Here is a 21,447-nt window from a genome sequence, read left to right on the forward strand (position 1 = left end):
ATGCAACAGGTATCTTACATGTTCTTTTCTCTATAATTGAGTTTCTTGTTTGAAAATCTAAATCACAGCAAAATCATTACACACAAATAATCTAAATACACATTAATTAAAGCCATTGTATGGAAACAGAACTGGCAGGTAAGGACTCTATCACAAAAGAATTTGAGAAAGTAAATGCACAGCATAACGGGTAACGAGGCTAACATTTTTAAACAAAATCTAAGTGGACATGTGGGTTTAAAATTGATAAAGGTAAGATGAAATATTGCATGTAGATGTTTCTTAATTACATGAAAAGAAGAAGTAAGAATTTGACTGGGTAATCTAAAATGCACTGTAAGATGACATTTCATAAAATCAATTTTACACAGTGAAAGTGATCTAGAAGAAATGTGTGCAATGGAATCTCATAGTACTGTATCAATATAATTGTTGTATACTGTGGCTCCTGCTTACTCATCTCTTCAACGTTTTCTTCATCTGTTCCAATAAGCAATTGACAGGTCTTCTCAAATTATGGTTATTATTTTTTTTTACATTCCTGTGTTCCTATGGTGTGGGACCTGAGAAGATGGGATCTGTAGATGACTGCGCCCAAAAAAGGTGCCCAACAGATATTTCAGATATTTGTAGAAAGGACGACCTTCAGCTAACACAGAGGATCTCAAGCTCTCTTGGTTGCTCGTTTAAAAGAATGTTTTCCCTAAACCCATAATATTTGAAAGACGTAGTTAACTCATCAATTCCCCAAGCTTTACATGAATTTATCTTCTAATTCATAATATTATTTTGGTGGGTTTTTGCTTAGATTCATCAGTTTTGTTTCTGTCTTGTAGTAATGTCGACAACCAAAGACCTCAAAATTACTAACACAGTAAGAAGATTATGAAGTAGGATTCTAGATGAGATCTGTACATGTCTACACACAAAAAAGGTCTAAAAATATATACAATGTCAGGAGGGAGATGTGGAGACTGGGCATACCGATGGGTGACTACCCTCAACAAGTTTGTTGCATTGTTGGAAAGGCTGGCGAAAATCATAGAGCGTCAGCACAGCCTGACAAAAGGCTTTGCACATTTGAGATAGCACTACCTGAAGATGTCTGACAACAAAACTACATTTCACAAGAATCGCTGAACTCTCAAGATGTTTGGAGATGGCGGAAGCCAGGTTGGATTATCGGGTATAACTTTCCCTTGTCTTACAGTGTCCTCGCGAGGCGATGGTGCTACCATTTTGCTGCATCTAGGACCCTTGCTTGTGGATTTCTGATTCACATTGGATGAACAGTTACTTCCTTCGGAGTTTGCAGAAGAGCATTTCAAATACAAGGAAGTATTGTGGAAATCAAGTTGTGTTGCAAGCAAAAACAACTTTGATCTAATTGTTTTCAACATTTGGCTTTAATAGTTAAAGGCATAAGGATGTATTTAATTTATTTGTGAAGTAATGGGAAGTTTACATGCACTGCAATGTCTCTGATAAAAAAAATAAGGTGCAGTGGTATTTAGTAACTAATAACTTATTGCTAAGAATAGGAATTATAACGCATTAATGAAAGTTCACTATTGTTTAAAGAGGATTGTCCCTTGCATGATATAGAGGCATGTATCCCTACTTTGAGTGACACAGCCATGTGTGAATATGGTAATCTGATTTTTAGCAGTTCTGTTATCACAGCAATGTAGCATGTATGCTGAGGTCCAGGCCTGTCCATGGTAATGCGAAGGACCAGAAATCAGTCTGTGACCTGAGGGCACGCACTAAGCCTGTGCTCCATTTAATGACATGGGACTACTGTCCATGTCTTGGGTTGTTAAGATGAAACGTTGTGGTGCAAGAGTGCCTGCGCTGGAGCTAGGCAGCACCTTGTGTGCCATAACTGGGAATAAGGCAGGAATGTGCGTATTATGTTAAATACAGTGCAATCCTGCCCTTTCTCTTTCATACAGTGCAGCATGGTGACTTGCCACGCTGCTCTGCATGATTGTTTGATACATAGGCCCCCTAGTGTGCATATCAAGTGTATGTGTATACCAGGGGGCGTGGCCGAACAGCCACGATGGCGGACGGCTCCTACAAGAGCTCCGTGCCCGGCCGGGCTTTATCCTGCGAAATACAGCCTAGCGGGACCCTGCGGACTGCTGCGAGGAGGGTCTGGAGGCGGAATCCCACGGGGACCTCGAGACCCGGGGCGGCAGCGGAACAACAGGCTGGGAAAGCGCCTGACAGACCAAGTGGAGGCCCGCGGCGTGAGGCCTTAGAAGCCGGGGACTCGAGTGAGGCGGTGATCCGACGGCGGCTCTCTCAACCACGGGTCCTGACTGGCGGTGGGCGCCGGTTTTACCCGAGTGGGCTCACTACCCTGTGACCACTGACTGCGGAGGCCTGGGACCCTGAGGAGGCCACCGGCAGATGGCGACGCCATAGAGGTACAGGTTGGGTTGTGAGAGGCAGCGCGCTAAGACCCAGAGCTGTGGTGGTGGGCCGCCATCTTGAGAACTGCGTAGCACGGAGCCCTGAGACAGCGTACTGGTCCGTACGGGGGGAGTGACTCTTGGGACCCCCTGCGGCTCTGTTCCCCTCCCGGACCTTCTATAGCTGGCGGATCAGCCCTGCTGGGCGACCCGAGGTGCGTGGGTCGGCGGACGAGAGGCTGAGGCCCGGGGATCACGGGCCTGCACGCCGGGTGGCGGCTGGAGCGGGGAGTTGGCCCCTTGCGCTGCTACCAGAGGGTATCCCTGTTGACCGCCTGCCCACGGTGACCCGGCGGGGGAGGGGGGGGCAGAGCCCCTGTGAAGATCCTGGTGGCGGGATAGAGTACCTGTTTGCCCGGCCTCTTCCATACTGGGAGCCGGGGAGCCACCCTATCGACTGGCACGCGGAACACCGGAGACGCAGTGATTGCGGTGTGGAACCTGAGGGACCGACAGCACTCCGAGCCAGGAGAACCGATCCTTAAAATCACGCACAGTATGGTTCGAAAGGGCCAGAGACACGTGGACGGTCCAGGCGAGATGGTGGGGACGGGTCCACAGCCGGGTGCGGGAGCAGGTGGTAGCGACCCTGGCCTGGGTGACCGACCGGGGCTGGGTACCCAACAACCTGATAAACTGGATCTTATCCTTCAGGAGATCCGCGACTCCCGCCAAGCTCTGGAACAACAACTGGGGACACTCACCACTAACCTCTCCCTCCTGAAAGCGGACCATGGGAAGCTGACAGACAGGGTCAAGGACCATGGGCTTGCAATCGCGGACCTCACACCCAAGGTGGCTGATCACGACACATCCACCCGGGACATTCAGGGACAGATGGCCGCGTTGTTGGAGCGGGTCGAAGATGCGGAAGGCCGTAATCGGAGGAATAATATACGGGTCATAGGTCTGCCGGAAAAATGCGAGGAGCCACGAGCTGAGGAGTACATGGAGCAATGGTTCAGGGAACATGTGGCGACGGACGGACTCTCCCCATACTTCTGTGTGGAACGAGCGCACAGAATCCCGACGGGACAGCCTCGGCCGGGCCGCCCTCCTCGCCCTCTCATTGTCCGTATCCTCAACTACCATGACAGGGACGCCCTACTGAGGAAAGCCCGAGAGAAAACCAACATCCTGTTCGAAAACCATAGGGTGTCACTCTATCCAGACTACACGAACATGGTGCAGAAACAGAGAGCCTCCTATATGGAGGTGAAGAAGAAACTGAGAGGTGCGCAACTGAAATATGCCTTACTATTCCCGGCCCGCCTAAAAGTTATCCACGGGAAGAAATCACACTTTTTCGAGAGCCCAGCAGACGCTGAGGAATGGCTTGAGGTGATGGGGCTGGACGGCAGCCAGGAGGCATCCCAGGAAGAGATGGCGAGAGCACGGGACAGGAACTCGGGAGGTAGCCACCACTCCTCGTCTGGATCCGGAAAGAGCCACGCGGAACGCGGCCCATCACGGACGCATCAACGGGATGAACGACGGGAGGCCATCTCCCTCGCTGCCGCCTTCAGGGAAGATACGGCAAAAATCACCACAGACTCCGAGGATACCACAGGACACTCAGACTCTGAAAATAGTGTGGTACTCTTTCCGACGATCACCCCCAGAGCTGCTGATGGCCTCATAGACAGCTAGCCTGCGGGGAGATACCCCGCACCGACTTCTTTGCAGCGGTTTACGTATGGTATCCTTTTTGAAATTATAACTTCTGGCCCTGGGCACCGATATCAGACTGGGCATCGGGATGGGGAGGGTGAGGCGGGACGGGGATGAACAGACACTGGTCCACCCCCCCCGGTACACCCAGTACCCACTGTAATAGACCCTGGGCCGGTTGCCACGGAGTGTGGGTTATGACTGCTAAAGGACGAATACATTGGTACTGTATGTTATTACACTGCACTTCCTTTTCAGTATTAAACGCCCGGCCGGGCTACCGTTGAGCCGGTGGAGTCCGGTCCTGGTACCACGAGGTCTATGCGTGTGCTGGAGCTGCCCCCCCATGGCGAAGGCACAACTGTTTGGTATTTTATGTTCATAATGTTACAGTTAGGCTCGGCTACGTTCTATGGCTGCGCCAAGTTTGTTTTGGATACGTTAAAGGTCTTTCTAGGTGCCCTCTCGTTGGTTCAGCTCCCCGGTGTTCTAGCCACGCCACCACCCCTGGGAATAGCTCTATCACCCGCAGACCATGGCTGAACAACCTGGACTGTACAGATTTATTACCTGGTATGTGCGAGGGCTAGGGGCGGTGCAGAAAAGACATAGGGTCCACTCCTACCTCCTTAGACAGCAAACACACATCGCCTTTTTACAAGAAACGCACCTCACGGCTTCTGAAGCGCAAAAGCTGCGGAAGAAGTGGAGGGGGACTGTGTACTCTACGTCCTACTCAGCATTTTCTAGGGGGGCCAATATCTGGGTGCGCCACGGGATACCATTCACTGCACTGGAACAGAAAACAGACGAACAGGGCAGATATGTCTTGGTTAAAGGGGTTCTAGATGGCCGATTGATTGTGCTGGGCTGTATCTACGCCACGAATTACGATCAGGAATCATTCTTGCGGGCGGTTGGGAGAGCCCTATCCCCGTGGGCGGACCTACCCTGGGTGCTCGGAGGGGACTGGAATGCGGTACTAGACCTGACCCTAGATCGATCGCATCTGCATTTACAGGCGGCTGGCGTTGCCAAGCTCACTGAAACATTTGGGGCGTGGGTAGACGGTTGGGGACTTAGTGACATATGGAGAGAGATACACCCCACACACAAGGAGTACTCCTTCTACTCCCCAGTACACGGCTTGCACACACGTATTGACCGATTCCTGTGTACCCGCTCGCTGACCCCATTGATGGGCGCCCCAGTATATATAGCAAAGACGTTCTCGGACCACAGGCCCCTTAAATGTACGATTACTTGGGGTAGAGTCCCGACCCCAGTCCCTACGTGGCGGCTGGACCCCCAGCATCTGGAGGACGGCCCATTCAAAGCGACTATCTCGGAGGCCCTGACTCAATACTGGGAGGTTAACTGGGACACTGCCTCCTCCAACTTGGTGGTTTGGGACGCGATGAAGGTGGTTGTACGGGGTGTAGCGATTGGGCAGTTGGTGGGAGCTAGGCAGGAGATTCATAGGAAACTCTGTGAGGTGGAGAATTGTATAGCCGTGCTTGAGCGAGAGGTGGTGATAGACCCAGGGAAACAAAAGGCGCTGCAGGAACAGAACATCGCACACGCCGAGACGCTAGAAACATTGCGCTCCATAGATTACAAGGCATACTTACAACGACAACACACGGAGGCGGACCGATCTGGGGCGCTGCTGGCCCGAGTGATCCGAGACAAGCCGGACGCCCCTGTCATTACCCAAATTCGAAACCATAGGGTTGACCTAGTGAACACCCAAGCTGCCATCCTTCGGGCATTCCATGACCATTTACAGGCTCTGTATGCCCCTCCTGACATAATTGACCCAACACTCATAACTGACTTTATGAAGGACCTCCCTTTCCCTCAATTGTCCGCGGCGACACAGGAATCCATAGAGGGCCCCGTCACCCAACACGAGATACGCGCTGCGATCGCACACTTAAACAAAAACAGGACTCCGGGTATGGATGGACTCCCGGTGGAGTTCTATTCCACTTACGCCGACACACTAGTACCGGTACTGGAACGAGTGTACAGGGAGGCCTACGAGAGGGGTCATCTGCCACACACAACGATGCAAGCTATGGTTATCTCGATCCCTAAGCCAGACAGAGATAGCCTGGAGATTGCGAATTATAGACCCTTATCTACGCTGGCTACGGAATATAAAATCCTAAGCAAAGCTATTGCCCTACGTATTCAACCCCACTTGACCACACTTATCCACTGTGACCAGTGCGGCTTCCTTCCAGGACGCAGTACCTCCCTCAACACGAGGCGCCTACACGCTATTATGTCGGTGTTGCCAGCTGAAATGACGCGGCGGGGTGTTTCACATTGGACCTCAGACAAGCATTTGATTCGCTCTCTTGGCCCTTCATGTTCGAAGCCCTGTCTCGCTTTGGTTTCCCGGCCCCGCGACTGCGGTGGATTAGGCTGCTATACACTGATCCCACAGCTAGGGCGAGAACCGGACGTTATGTGTCAGCTGAGTACCCAGTCCACCGGGGTACCAGGCAGGGATGCCCCCTGCCCCCATTGTTGTTCGTGTTGGCGTTGGAGCCACTGGCCATCGCTCTCCGCCAGCACGCGGGGACCCTGGGAGTCCAAGTGGCAGGGATGTCTCACATTTTATCCGTGTATGCGGATGACATGTTACTTTATCTCTGAGATCTGGAGGCCGACCACACACGATTGAGTGACACCGTCCGCCGATTTGAGACGGCCTCTGGACTGGCCATCAACCCGGACAAATCTGTAGGATTTTATTTCCGGGAGGGGCCAAACCCGCCTTCTCTGCAGTTTGGTACTTACACGATCCCGGTTGCCCAAACCAGTTTTAAATATCTGGGAATCCGTAACGGTAATATCTTTGGGCCATTACTGGTCTCCGGGGTAGCGTCGGCTTTTGGACATCGCTCCCATTGTCTGTCATGGGACGCATCGCCATAGCAAAGATGGTAATGCTGCCACGGATGCTCTACTACTTTGTGAATTTGCCCATCTGCATCCCGCGACGTACCTTCGAATCCCTCTACTCCCTACTGGTCACCCTAATCTGGGGGACGGGCAGACAACGGGTCAGCCTGCGGAAACTACAACTCAGCACCTCCCAGGGAGGACTGGGAGCCCCAGAATTCCAGGGCTACTTTTACGCCAGCCAACTCCAATGGCTGTCTTATTGGCTGGCCGGGAGGAATCTCCAAGAAATTGGAAGGACGGCAGGCCGGCTCACACAGGGCGGCCTTCACGCCCTATTGCTGCCCAAGAGTAGGATCCCGCTGGAGTGCCACCCACTGCCCCGTACTGCTCTTCTCTGCTGGAGGAGGGCTCTGGCCTATACGTCCGCGGCCAAGCCATACGCAGATAACATTCCACTGTTGGGACTACCAATGCCACAGGGGCGACTGACTACCCGTGCCCTCAGTGACTGGATGGCGAATGGGATTGACGACGTGGGCAGTTTTTTCGGGGATGACCAATGGTTTGACCACGCCACCTTCGTGCAGGTGACAGGGACCTCGGACAGACACTACATGCTGCATGCCACTGTCTCACACTACATTCGGACCACCTGGACGCCGCAGCGCACTCGTCCACGACAACATGAACTGGTACACCTGGTACACTACATGGGGGACGGGGGACACTTGGTGAGATGGCTGTACACCGGGATTAGGGCTCAAGTTGCACTCTCCCTTGATGCACTGAGGGAATCCTGGTCACGGGACACGGGGGAAGACCTCACGGATGCAACCTGGCGGGTCGCCCTGGAACACCCAAAGAGAGTTTCTCGAAATGTGAGATTTAAATGCATACAGGCCATGATACTTCACATACCTTACCCCGGCCAGGATCCACAAGATGTTCCCCACTGCCTCCCATCAGTGCCCACGATGTGGAGCGAACGAGGCAGGCTTCCTCCACATGCTTTGGTCGTGCCCGCGGCTCAGTGGGTACTGGTACGAAGTATGCCAGACACTACGAGAGGTGACCCAGATACAAGTGAGGGAGAGTGCGCTGTATTGCCTGGCAGGTGCTTGACCTCGCCCTAAGCCTTTAAAACCTAGGCTGAGATTTGTGGACTTAGGCCTCCTTTTGGCAATTAGGAAAATCACAATGCTGTGGAAGTTCCCGAGAGCACCTAGAATAGAGACGTGGCGAGCGGATGTTGTGAAGTGGGGCAGACTAGAGGGAGTGGCCCTTAGGAAGGAAGAAGGAGGTGGTAGGCGGAAAGCCCCGCTGGCGCTGGACTGGGAGGTCATGCTTTTAGCATTGGAAGGGGAGGATCAGCCATTGACCCAGGACCCCTGAAGGCACTAAGGCCCCAAGGGAAGATTGAGGACTGTACCGGGCCCAGGGGAGGAACAGGGAGTGGTTGGTAGAATTTCACCTCCGAGATCCTGGGGGAGACTGGATAACGTTGGGGAGTACATGATGGACTTGTTGGGAGAGACAAAGCACCACAGTTGATGGGGAGAGGGGAGGGATAGTTGGGGAGCGAGTGGGTGGGTATTTACGCGTCCTGCTGAGCATAGTGACACTCCCTACAGCACGTAAATGCTGGGAGCTAAGACCTGGAGGCTGACGTTACGCTGTAAATGTGGGGTTGGGGAGAAAAATGAAAAACATGTTGTACTGTATATCTGACATACATACTGTATACAAATGTGATGAATGTACTTCATGAATAAAGTTTGTTAAAAAAAAAGTGTATGTGTATACCATGTATTTGTGGCAAATGCATGACAGTGAGACTGTGTGCAATGCGGCTATTGTTGGGACCTGTAGGATTCATTAAGGTAGTCCCTGGTTTAGCATAACACATGATGAAATGTCAACACAGCATCTCTAGCACGTGGAAGTGTATTGACTGTATTCCTGTGGCAGAATAATGGGGACCCAGACACTGTAATGATGGAGGATGGAGACAGGGCTACCCTGAGAAGTTATGCGAGGACCTTTCAGGAAAGGATTGCTGATTAGATTTTCCTGAGTACTGTAATTTGGTATATGTCATGGCCACCAAGAAAGAAGTATTCAATAAAATCAATTCTATGTATGATGGGCCTGATGATTCAAAAGATTGATGCATCACCCAGGGCCAGCCTAAGCCCCGGAAAGACCATAGGGTGTTGGATCACTGGGAACAGGTGCATCAGTCTGTTAGATGTCTTTTATTCATGAAGAAGGAATACCCAGCCTTGTTTTGGTAGGCCCCAGTGGCCACAAAATATGCTGTGCAGCTGCCCGTCTGAACACTCATTAGAGTCTGGTGATGTAAGAAAGACATGACACAATTCACTGAGAAGATGAACAAGTTGATGTTCTTTCCTAGTGCTCAATGGCATAATCCAAGCTATTTGGTCCTATACTGATCTCTACCAGGGGTCTTCCAGTTCCACAGTGCTTTTCTGCACCATCACCTTCTTTAGACATACCTGTTTCCTATAATTTTGGGATATTCTTGATGCACCTTGATGTTTACGGCACTCCACCTCATGCAGATTTTCAAATTTCCCTTTTTCCCCCTGAGACAAGGGCACTCGTCAGCAAATAATACAAGGGAACTCATCAGCAACACTGTCCGGCTCCTCCTCATCTTTTGAACTCAGCTGCGATCTTATGTAGCCCTACTTCATTCCACCAGCAAGGTCTCAATATCGCCATGTTTTAATCTTCGTATTGTTGATTTGGATTTGGGAAGAGATGCAAATTCAACTGAGTTAGAATCGGAATGTGTCCCATCACTTAAAGGGTGAGTTGTTCTTGCCAGGTAGCTCCAGAAAACAATGTGATGTGATCGTTTATAACACCCTAATTATGGACTAACTGCTCTCCTAATTGTCTGATGTCTTGGAGAAGGACGGATTTGATTTAGAAGTTTGTGGGATATTAGAAGGAAAACCTAAGAACAACCCATTGCAGTACTCCTACTGTACATTTGCCAGGTCATGCCCGTTTTCTGGGGAGTGTCCAAGGTGTGCAAAAATCACCGTCTTAGGAACCATGCTCTCAAAAGTGGTGCGGGTGCAGTTCTCCTCCCTCCAGGATGTCACTTCTCTGCAGGAGGCAGATGTGATACTTTTGAAGTAGAATGAGAAGGTAGGAAAACAAGACTAGGTGAGGCCAAGCAGGAGCCACCACAACTATGCAACATTGAGTACTGTCCCTGAACATCTGACCGTCCAACAGCAGGAACTCGCATAGGGATACCAGTTCTGAACCCATCAAGGAGAACAGAGTGCATCTAGTTTTCAGATGAGTAGTTCAGTTCAGTTCAGTTTATTTCACGTTTATTCGGACCGTTGGTCCACAAACAATACATTCCATTAATAAAAAATCGAAAAGATCATTTCATTGACACGCATAAATACATCCTAAAAACAGATTCAATCTAAAAACCCACTTTTACCTAAATTACGGGAAAACTAGCTAAAATTCATTAAAAGATATAAAACTGCCTTCACTTTTTGCATAAATTTCCCCATGGCCACGGCAATATCTAATTAGGCCATTTCGGTCATCAGTGTCACAGCCTGGGTCCTTGTTTTAATCTCATATTTCATGAATATTGGTTTTAAGAACATAATATGTAAGTCCAGGAACTTCAGGCAATCAACTAGAATATGCGGCAGATCACATTGGGTGCCTAAGGAGCAAGTGCAGCCTCCCGTCTTGTTTATCATAGCATGCTTTACCAGATTGTTCATATAACAAGGATTTATCCCAATTCTTACCCTCAAAACCTCCTTTTATAATTGACAATCCAGTAGCTTATCAATATAAGGGAAGCATTGATCATTTTTCCATGCAGCAGCCATAAAACAAATCGAGATTTTATTTGCAAGGTAGTTTTGGTCCTGTGCATTGGATATTTCCTTCCCCATCAACCTGAGTGTCTTCTTATCGATATTAACCACCTGGACAGTGGGGCACATATTAACTCCCATCTTATTGCATAGCCTTGTTATAATCCCCCTAGATCCCCCTAATCTCCCTTGCCCATTTTAGTTTGCTATTCTGTACTTCATTTTTACACCATTGAGATATTTTGGTATTTACGCCTACTTCTAGGCGTTGCCAGAAGCGTAATAGGGCCATACTGACTTGAATACCCCATGAAGTCAAACCTAGTTCCAGTCTTACGGCCTGAACCATTGCTGACAGGGGGAGTGTAAATAACTTTTTTAGGTTTTTACCTTCCTCGACATCCCAGTTTTTCTTGACACTTAGAAATAACAGTTCAGCGCCATACAAAAATTGCGGAGGTACAACAGCCGAATATGCTTTTAGCACTGGTCTGTTGTTCATTGCACCATAGGCTTTATTAAACAATTTCAGGCCGCTGATCGATGCAGAGGTTTTTAATTTTGACGCCTCTAGGTGGGTATTCCATTTCAAACTTTTCTCGAACCATAGCCCCAAGTATCTATACTCAGTAACCGATTCCACTTTCTCTGACCCTATCCACCAAGAGAACCCCGTTTTCTTACGGCCAAAGCTCAGGGTTTTGGTCTTATCCAAATTTATCACAAGTTTTTTCCTGGAACAATAGTCATTAAATAAATTCAGTTTCCTTTGCAGGCCAACCTCAGTCTGGTCCATGATCACCAGATCGTCAGCATAAAGTAAGCATGCGATCTGCTTGCCATTTAATCTCGGGCTTGCCAACCAGATCAAAGGCTGCACGGGTGTCTACAAAACAACAAAATAACCTTCCCCGCGTTTCTATCGACTTCCATGCTATAGCCCAAAGAGCAAAACAATGGTCAATTGTGGAATGGCCAGCTTTAAACCCTCCCTGTTCCGGGGGGATAATCTGGTTTTCCTCTGCCCAGTCTTTTAAAACATTCAGTATGGTTTTTGCATAGACTTTTTCCCCTATATTTAAGAGGTTTATCAGCCTATAATTTTTCGTTATTTTGTGATCACCCTTTTTATGTATTGGCCTTATAATTGCGCCCTTCCAACTTTCTGGTACAATTCCCATTTCCAAGAGTACTAGGAACATCTTAGCAAAGAGCTCCGCCCACCATTCTGGTCTCGTTTTAATTATCACTGCCGGGAGGTTATCTGGGCCTGCAGCACGGGTAAGCTTCAGACTAGCTATAATTTCATGTATATATCTTGGGGTAAAGTATTCCTTTATATCCTCCCTTACCTGTTTTGCCAATCTTGGGTTCTTGACAATTCTTGTGTCTGCCATTTTCCATAGATTTCTCCCAAGTAGCCTACCCAGACCATACAAACCAAGGATCCTGTTTTCCTACCCACACTTTCTTGGACTAGTTTCCAGAACCCTCTCGTATCTTTAGTTTCAATTACCTCCAGCATGTTTGCCCAACACTTATCTTTATACATCCTTTTTTTATTCCGAATTAATGTTTTATACTTTAACCTTAGTTGCTGAAGTGCCTGGTATAGGTCCGCCTTAAACATGGCCCTTAGTCTTCCCTCCTTCTGTCTTATCTGTGCCTTGGCTACCATGCACTCTTCGTCAAACCAGGGCTTCCTGTTTTTATGAACAGCATAGCTACCCAATCCTGTCTTTTTTGTCTTAAATACCTTCTTTAGGGAGTCCGCCAGCTTACCTATGGTTAGTTCGAACCAAGGAATTCCTACTTTAGGTTGAATTTCTTCGATTTGGATTGACTGCTGGATTGACTTTAACTTTTCTATATGTTCAGCCGATATACAGGTTGTTAGCCGTTTTGGATAGTCCACGTGGACCTGTAGAGCCCTCTCTCTATTTTCACTTTTCAGTATGTGTAATTCTACCCTCAAGGGGAAGTGGTCACTACCTGTCATTTTCATCACCACAAAGTTTTTAATTAAATCAAAACACCAAGCCTGGCAACCCAGGTAGTCTATTGGACAAAGTTGCTGGCCTCTCACAAAGGTCCGTCCCGCTGCCCGGTCTAACTGAAATCTCCCATTTGCACATACCATGCCCAGAGACCCCATTAACTGAGTGACCGTCTCGTCCTGCTGTGAGATCTCTCCCCTTGTAAAGATTGCTATTTCAATATTATGGGATTCTAAGGATTCTTTATACCAACTATCCACCCTTCAGGGATCTAATCTGTGATTAAAATCACCTACCACCGATACTATGTCCTTCTCGCGCTTAACACTAATGGACTCTAAATTCAATTTTCCCAAATTCCCCTTATGTTCATGATCCTTTCCCTTCTGTATATACACATTTATGATGCATTTCCCTCATAGCGGGGGTCTACCTTCTGCAGTAGGATTCTGCAGCCTATCGCCCGCTCACAAAGTAAATTTAACCTTTCAATTTTTCTAACTATCTGTGAGGAGACCAGCGTAAATTGACCACATGATGGCCTCCCCAGATTATTTTTCTTTGCTGCTTTGGAGTTTTGGGCGAATCCTTCATTAACTAAGGATTCTAGGGTATCATCACACAGCCATGTCTCCTGTAGGCACAAGATATCGTTACTCTTTATAATTTTATCGTAATCAATCTGTGCCAAAATTTTCTTGGAACCATTTATATTCCATGATAGGATTGATAGACTGTGTGACGACCCATGCTCCTAGTCGATTTCACTAAGAAATCCCTCTTCATAGTACTCCCTAAATTCTGGTGATGCTAGGACTTTATACCTATTACTGGTAAATGCATCTTCTTCATACCCTGCAAATTCAGTATCAGTTACAGTAATTGCAATATCCTCCTTGTTATTCCAATTCGAGTTAATTAGCCTTATCTGTCGTAACCCTAAACCAGCATGATTCATCAGGAAGTACTGTCCCTGTATTTCCTCCTTTCTTACCAATCTAATCCCCTCCTTTTGTAGCTCATTTTTAGCTTTTTCCACCGCATCTTTCACCCAGGCAGAATAAAAGAGGACCTTAGTCACTTCACTCCCTGTACTGCTTGTAACAAACCCTACTTCTTTAAAGGTCCTTTGTGCCAATGCTCCTTAGACTTGCACATTTTGCCATAGTGAATAAGAGTTGAGATCGATTTAATGGATTTAGTTTTCTAACTTTTTTTCCACCTTTGCCATCGTTATCATGTTTTAGGAAAACCCATAGATCTTGAGTACCTGCTTGCCTAAAACCATAGGTATCCCCCTTTAAATTGGCTTCCCTTCTCATTAACAAATGATCTCCCTTCTCGTTTTCAACCGGGGCCTTACTGCACCTAGGCTTTCCTAAATCTCCTGAACTTATTTGTCTCGTTGGTCCCCTTTTTAAACTTTTCCCCTCTTAGCCCTCTATCTCCCTTATTGTAGGTACCAAAACACTTTTATTGGTCTTTAATCTTTCTAAACTTTTCCAATGTTCTTCCTGTTCCCTCGTGGACTTTACTTTGTTCTCCTTTGGTCTTTGTATTTTGTTCATTTAGTGCATCTAGTTTTCAGGTGAGTAACAAAGGTGTCTATTGTAGGATGATCCCATGCCTGTAGATGCCCATAGTCTGAGAACCCTCCAGAGGCACAATTGCTGCAGTCGTGTTGCTCCTACTTGAATCAGTGCCAGGCTGGTGGGCACTGCCTCGCTGAAGGACAAAAGGAATTTGCCAGGCTGGAGTCCGGAATGGCCCTATGAACTGAATACTCTTGCATTGAACAACGGCAAATTTGGGGGAGTTTAGAGAAAGTTTAATTTTAAATCTGAGTTGATAATTAGCTATTACCTTGAGGCCATTTTCAAAGATCTCAGGGCTACAAAATGGAAAGGGTATTGTGTTAGCCTACTTCACCACTAAAACTCAGGAATCAATTAGAACCCCTACGATTATAATTCAAAGAGTAGTGAAATTACCCAAGGTGTATCAAATGGGAGAGAATGCAAAGAGAGTTGGTCCGCAATTTGACATCTTGATGGACATGTTTGTGAAAATAAGGGAAGCAATAAGTAAATGCTGTTCAATGGATTCCACAAATATAGCTACGAGTGTGCTAAGCGTGCATACATAGCGATCTGTAGCAGATACCAATTTAATCTTGGGCTACTAGTGGTAGTTGAAATAGGAAAAAATTATACTTGAATCCAAACTAGCAACCTAGATAAGTGGCCATATTTAATAAAAAGTTTATTATTAAAAACGTTTCCATCTTTATTCTTTGAGATTATAAAAAAATTGTTATCAAATAAGTCGCAAGTACCGGAAAATTAAATTATACCTGGGTCACACCCAGAGCACTCAGCAAAACAGATCAAACGAAAGAAGGTCTATAAGCAAGTGGACCATAGTGATCCCATTTTTCAGAACAAGAGATTGAAAATAAGGAAAAGAATAAGAAAATAACAATCACAACTGGTTCACACCTTTAGTAAAGAAACTGTTCTTAGATAGAAAAGAGCCTGTTATTTGTAGACCAATTGTCAGGGTGCAAGATTGCCCTCAGGAGCACAAGTTATTCAAAAGACCACCACGGTGCAACTAGGGAAATTTCTTGAAAACAAAGTCATTCTGGAATACCGTGATAAAAGTCCTGACTTGTAAGTAAAATCACCAATGTTTTACTCAAGATATGATACGACTGAGACAGCATTGTATTCCATACAGTCGTCTACGGACACGCCACATATGCCCAATCACAGGGTTCTTCTCTGTTCATGCCCTCCATCTGATTTGATGTGAGCAATGCTGGGCATGACTACTGCTCGAATAACATCAACAGCAAAGAATAGAGATTTTTCTGAGTATTCCGGAAAACAAACACACAGCATGCAAGGCGTGCTAATGTAACACAACATGTTTTTACTAGGGATGGTACAAAAGGCCACTGAGTAAAGTCTGGGAAAAAGAGATCTGTCTTTCTAGTTTAGCTGTTTTTAGGTCTGGCCTTTGAGACACCAGTCTATTGTTTCTCCAAAATGTTCATCCATAAAATTCAAACATAGATAGGTTTTTGGTCAGCAGGTTTCATCCATTGGTAAGTGAAATTGTCATTCACACCTTGCTTATGCCCAACACACCCCACGTTGACCATAGGCTCATTTCACTCTTTGCCCTGCACAAAGCTTGTGGACATTGTTCACATCCACCTAAAAGCAGTTCCCTTCTCTTCAGTGACAAAGCTTGTTTAAAGTGTGATTTATTTATTTATATTAACGTGAAATACCAGCTATTTCTTTTGCCTTCACTTCAGATGCACAGTTAGATGGTGATTTATTTCCTGTCTTCTTTTTAAGCTGTTGTTAAAAAGTGTTTAGGTGACATTGTAACATTGTATCTGCCCACAATTTGTGTGCTTGGTTAGATTGTGATATATTCTTGTCTCCTTCACAAGTAGAAAAAATAAAATGTATGGCTTATTTAAAACAAACATCACTAGTAACATGGTCACATAAGTGAATATTTCTCATTTTACATTTTTTTTGCAAGCCTATGGTGGCTACGTTTAGGTGACTGCATTTTTTTCTATTTATTTTTATAGCATATACTTCCAATAACAAAAAAAGAACATTAACCATTGCAGCAATCTATCAAGGACGGCCCTATTTGCTCGGTTAGTGCTTGTTTTCATTTTAGCGAATGTGAGGGAGCTCTCTTGCCTAGTTTTATCACTAGGTAGTACAAGCAATAGTCCCATCTCCTCAGCTTCTGCCCAAAACCTCCTTGTTGCAAATCCGATCCCCGAACTGAAATGTACAGTAGTTTATGATGGATCTGGTTGACTTAAGCTATCAAAAACAAGCATTTACAATGCAGTAGGGCTAGCATTTGCAAGTGTTAGAGCTATTGGCATTGTAAATGACAATGTATTTTACCTATGTGTTTTGGTTTAGAGTCTAGTGGATGTATGAGGTGTGGAGTGGAATTATGTGGGTTGTATTGGAATTTTTAGTTGTGGAATTGTGTGGTGTGGAGTGTATATGTGTAGAGGAATTATGTGGTATGGATAGGGGTGAGGGCTGCACATAATAGACAGAAAGGATGATAGAGAGGGATAGGTACTTTGTGCAGCAATTGGTGAATGTACTTGAGACAGAGGAGCAGAAAGAGGAGAAAGAAAGAAAGGAAGGAAGAAAGAAAGAAGAAAAAGAAAGAAGCTGAGAGCAGGCCAAAGACATATAAAGGGGGAGGGCCTGTGTACGCAGAAGACACCCTAGGAAGAAGAGAGCATGGGTTTGAGGGACGGAAACCTTGAAAAGGCACAAGAAATAAACTGTGCTTAGTATGTGTGAGCAGGCAGTATATAGAAGAGATAGGGAATGTGAGGGAGGGATGTGAGGGTCAGTAGCATTGCGAGATGAGGGGTGGTGTCAGTGTGAGGGAGAGATGAGAGTGGCAGTGGTTGTGTGGGAGAGAGTTGACAGTTGTTGGTAGTGCAAGGGAGAGGTGTGTTGGCTTGAAATTGTTTCTTGTGGAATTGAGTGGCGTGGAATTGTGTGGTGTGGTGTGTGTAGTGAAAATAGGTGGTATATCAGTGACATACCTTTGAATGTTGTTTCCTAGAATGACTACTCATCCATGCTGAAAATGGGTCCCGAGATAAGAATGTGGGTCTTGAGGGAACCCCAAGACCATATGAGCTCTTTTCATATGTTCATGATACATTAATAGAGAACACTTGTGCTTCCCTCAGACAATTGAAAAGAGGTTCAATCGAGTGTGTGTGTGTGTGTGTGTGTGTGTGTGTGTGCAGAATGTATCACCACCGAAGACCAAAATCAGAGTGGTCTCACAAGTCCAGTGAAAACGGGGGGCAACAAAACATGTAGAGAATGTGCAATACGCAACAGGTGTATTACTGTGAAATATAGAAACATTATTCTTTTTTTTATTTTAGATGTAATTAAAAGCTACACAAAAAAATCCAATTTTAAAAAGTCACTTTTTGAAATTCTATATCCGGAAAGTAAAAAAAACAAATGGGGGGCCGCACATTGACGTTTGAGTGATTGATGCTAAAAGAGAAACACCGCAGTGACCGGTACGTCCACCAGTGTTATTTATCCAACACTGAGCGGGGTGGCAGGGTTCTTTTTCGGAGTGTGCTATCTGCCCTCCCTCTCTTCCCAATGCCTCCATTGGAGGCAGACTAAAAGTTGTGAAAGTCTGCATCTTTGAACCACAACAGAAAATACACACTTTATACAGACAATGAGGAGTCTACATCAGCTCATGGTAAGTTACCAGGAAGAGCCATCATCAATCATTTGCTTTTGCTTCCCAAGCACTTTTGAGCAGAGTGGTTTGCTTTGCATGATGCGAAAACAACTCACCTAGAAAATCTTTTCTCACCAGGCACCTTCCATAAACCAAACAGGTCCTATCAAATAAATACAACCATGGATGTCTTTAAAAGATCCCCACTCCTCAGTAAATTTCACCCCGGCCCCTAACACACCCTATCACAAATAATTAGGAGAACAGTGCACTTATACAGTACTCAGACGTGAATTCCCTCTTAATGCAGTAAAGTAACTTCACTGTCCAGCTTGCATAGTAAACCGGTTCAGAGCAAGCTGATAGTGTATTTAATGCATCATTTACTATATTGCTGTAATTTAATCTGAATCTCCAGGGCAGGTCTGGCAGAAAGCAGGACATGAGGTGACTCTACCGAGTCTGCGCACAGGGCTCGTGTTACAGTCGCATCCGGCGCTGGGCAGACCGGGCTGGCAGGGAGGGTACCACAAGTACCAAAATGCAGGGGGCTCCTCACGCTGGCACGGGACAGTTCGAGCCGGGCGGGTAGGGCATGGAGAGTGCAAGAAAAACAAGACAGCATACGTTTGTTGCGTGTACAGGTAGAGTAGGGATGCGCATAAAACAATGCACTGAATTAACTACTATGTCAAGACAGTTAAAGTGACCCGGCATTCTTAAAACTAAGTGAAATCTAAATATTAAAACAACTATTAGAGCTCCATCCAGCTGTTACATTCAAATGTACCTGGCTGAACTCAGGAGCAGCTCCTGGAGCTGAGAAAGGATTTTAATGTATGATGACGGCTCAGTGCGCAGATATTATTTTCTAGGGATTCCAGTTCCCCGCAGCCATGTCTCTTTAAATACAACCAAAGCTAAAAATGAACCAAGACGGACATCAATGGATGCGATGCGGTGATGAAATATCTCATTAGGTGTGCACGACAGTGGTGTGTTACACGCCTCACATTCTTGAAAATAGTCTTATTAATTTAAAACAGAATGTATGGCTCTGAAGTCTTGCACTATGGAACGCCGACACATGCTCGGGACAAAAGGGCCTTGTTTTCATGGCTCGAAACAGACTGCAGGAAAGGACAATCTCTTCGTGGCAAAGTGAACTCAAGGGAAGCGCGCGCTGGGGCGCTGCCACGAGATACCACTCAGGGGAGCCAACTAGTAAGCAGATCGCATGCTGTATTCAAGGAAAAAAAATGGAATCCAGTGCACCCGGGATATTTCTATAAAATCTGATTGGAGGAAAGGGGACTCAACTATAAAACAAACCCTGCTAAGTAAATAATAAGAATGCAGGTCCCAAGGCAAAAAGTTTTAAAAATTTGACAACGAAAATATAAATACCAACAGGTGCATCAGTTTACCAAAAAAAAACTCCACAAATAAAAAAAAAACAGACGTCAGTAAAATATGACAATTTGGAACTATTAAATTAATAAAACAATGTTTTTCACTTGGTACGTAAAAGAACTGGGACTTGTCCTTAAACAGCAATATTTCTGAACCATCGCATTAACAAGGACGCAGTTCTCAAAGTACGGCAGGTGCAGCGGCAGCAGGATCTGTGAGTGCGAAGCAGTCACTGCGCCCCAATTATGATAACCTGGCACTACCATGCGACGGTGCTGGACGCCCATGAGTTGCGCTTGCATTATGCACCCTGGCACCCTTCCTAAGCAGGGCCGGCTCTAGGCTCACGGAGGCCCTGAGAAGGGAGTGTAGGTAGGGGGCCCGAGGCCGCCAAATCCCTGCCAGGGGCCGCCACGCAAATATGTATCTAAGGATATATATTGGCGTGGCGGCCCCTGGGGTTTGGCGGCCCTGTGCAGGTGCACAGCTTGCACATGCCTTAGGCCGGCCCTGTCCTAAGTAAGGCACTGAGTCCTTGCTATAGCTTCAGAACAGGTAGCACCAAAGACTAAGCAAGTACGTATGTTGCTTCTTCTATTTATCAGCGTTGTACAGCAGCGACACCCACAGGCATGGTAGAAAAACACATCAACCCAACTATAAACAACAGCTCAACGCCACGGTATCTAATAGCATGACAAGATACAGACAGCTTCCACAGTATCAGGGCGCAATGCATCACACCCTTCAAGATGCGGACAGTGTGCGCACAGGCAGTGCGGGTACATAAACAAAGAGGTTAGTGCTTATGCATGCATAATATACGTGCCTGTACTTCACTGCACGTGTGCAAGTTTAACTACCAATCACTTGTTTACATTACTAATAATGCTTTTGTGAAAAATGACACCGAGCACTCTTTCAGGACCACTTAGAAGCACAGGAGCACCACACACCGCAGTGGAAGTTGTTTTGCAGATAGTCGAATGCCACGTGCTCTGATTCCTCTTGGGACCAAGAGGCACCGAATTAAGAAAGAAAAAATGCCTGCATGTTGTATTTGTGGATGATCCATGCTTGCTTATTGTTTGTCTTTTGAAGACGCCCTTAGCACCAGCTACCAGCTGGCGGTATGTACCTCCACAGCAGAAGAGAGGGCAACTTGTGCTCAGCCCCTGACAGACACTATTGCTTCAATAGGAGCAAATACTATTCAAAGGCCTTGATTTATATATGTAAATGCAATCTACTGGTAAAATATATACTTTGAAAGATGCCAATGCAACGGTATATGTGACAAGTTATAACGAAGCTTACAAATAACACTCAGGGACAAGAGCAAAATCTGTTTGAACAGATAAATGGCACAAATGGGTCTGACATGACGTTTTGTGCAAGGGTGCACATTGTGTCATAAAGGCTGAAGTCACCTGTTTGCTGAAACCCATATACCGAAACAGAAAAATAGAAGCAACGGATGTGCCCCAACACTTCTCACTAATGCGACTTTTCTATAGCATTACCGTGCCATATGTGATGGGTGAGAGACACACCGGTCTTTGAAAGGGGGGCATGTTATTACAATATGTGATCCCCTCTCGCAGGTTGATGTTTGCTGCCTGCACAATGTCAGACTTTGCCAGAATTCAGTTTGTGATGAACTGTATATAAGATTTACTCCACCCTGTCCAACTTTTGTTGTTACTAAAAATGAATGTGCAGTTTATAAAACTCACGGAGGTTCGTCGGGGGAACATACTCTGGTGGTGTGTAAAATTTTGTGAGGCA

This window comes from Lissotriton helveticus, chromosome 1_1, assembly GCF_964261635.1.
Source record: "Lissotriton helveticus chromosome 1_1, aLisHel1.1, whole genome shotgun sequence".
In the NCBI taxonomy this organism is placed as follows: domain Eukaryota; kingdom Metazoa; phylum Chordata; class Amphibia; order Caudata; family Salamandridae; genus Lissotriton; species Lissotriton helveticus.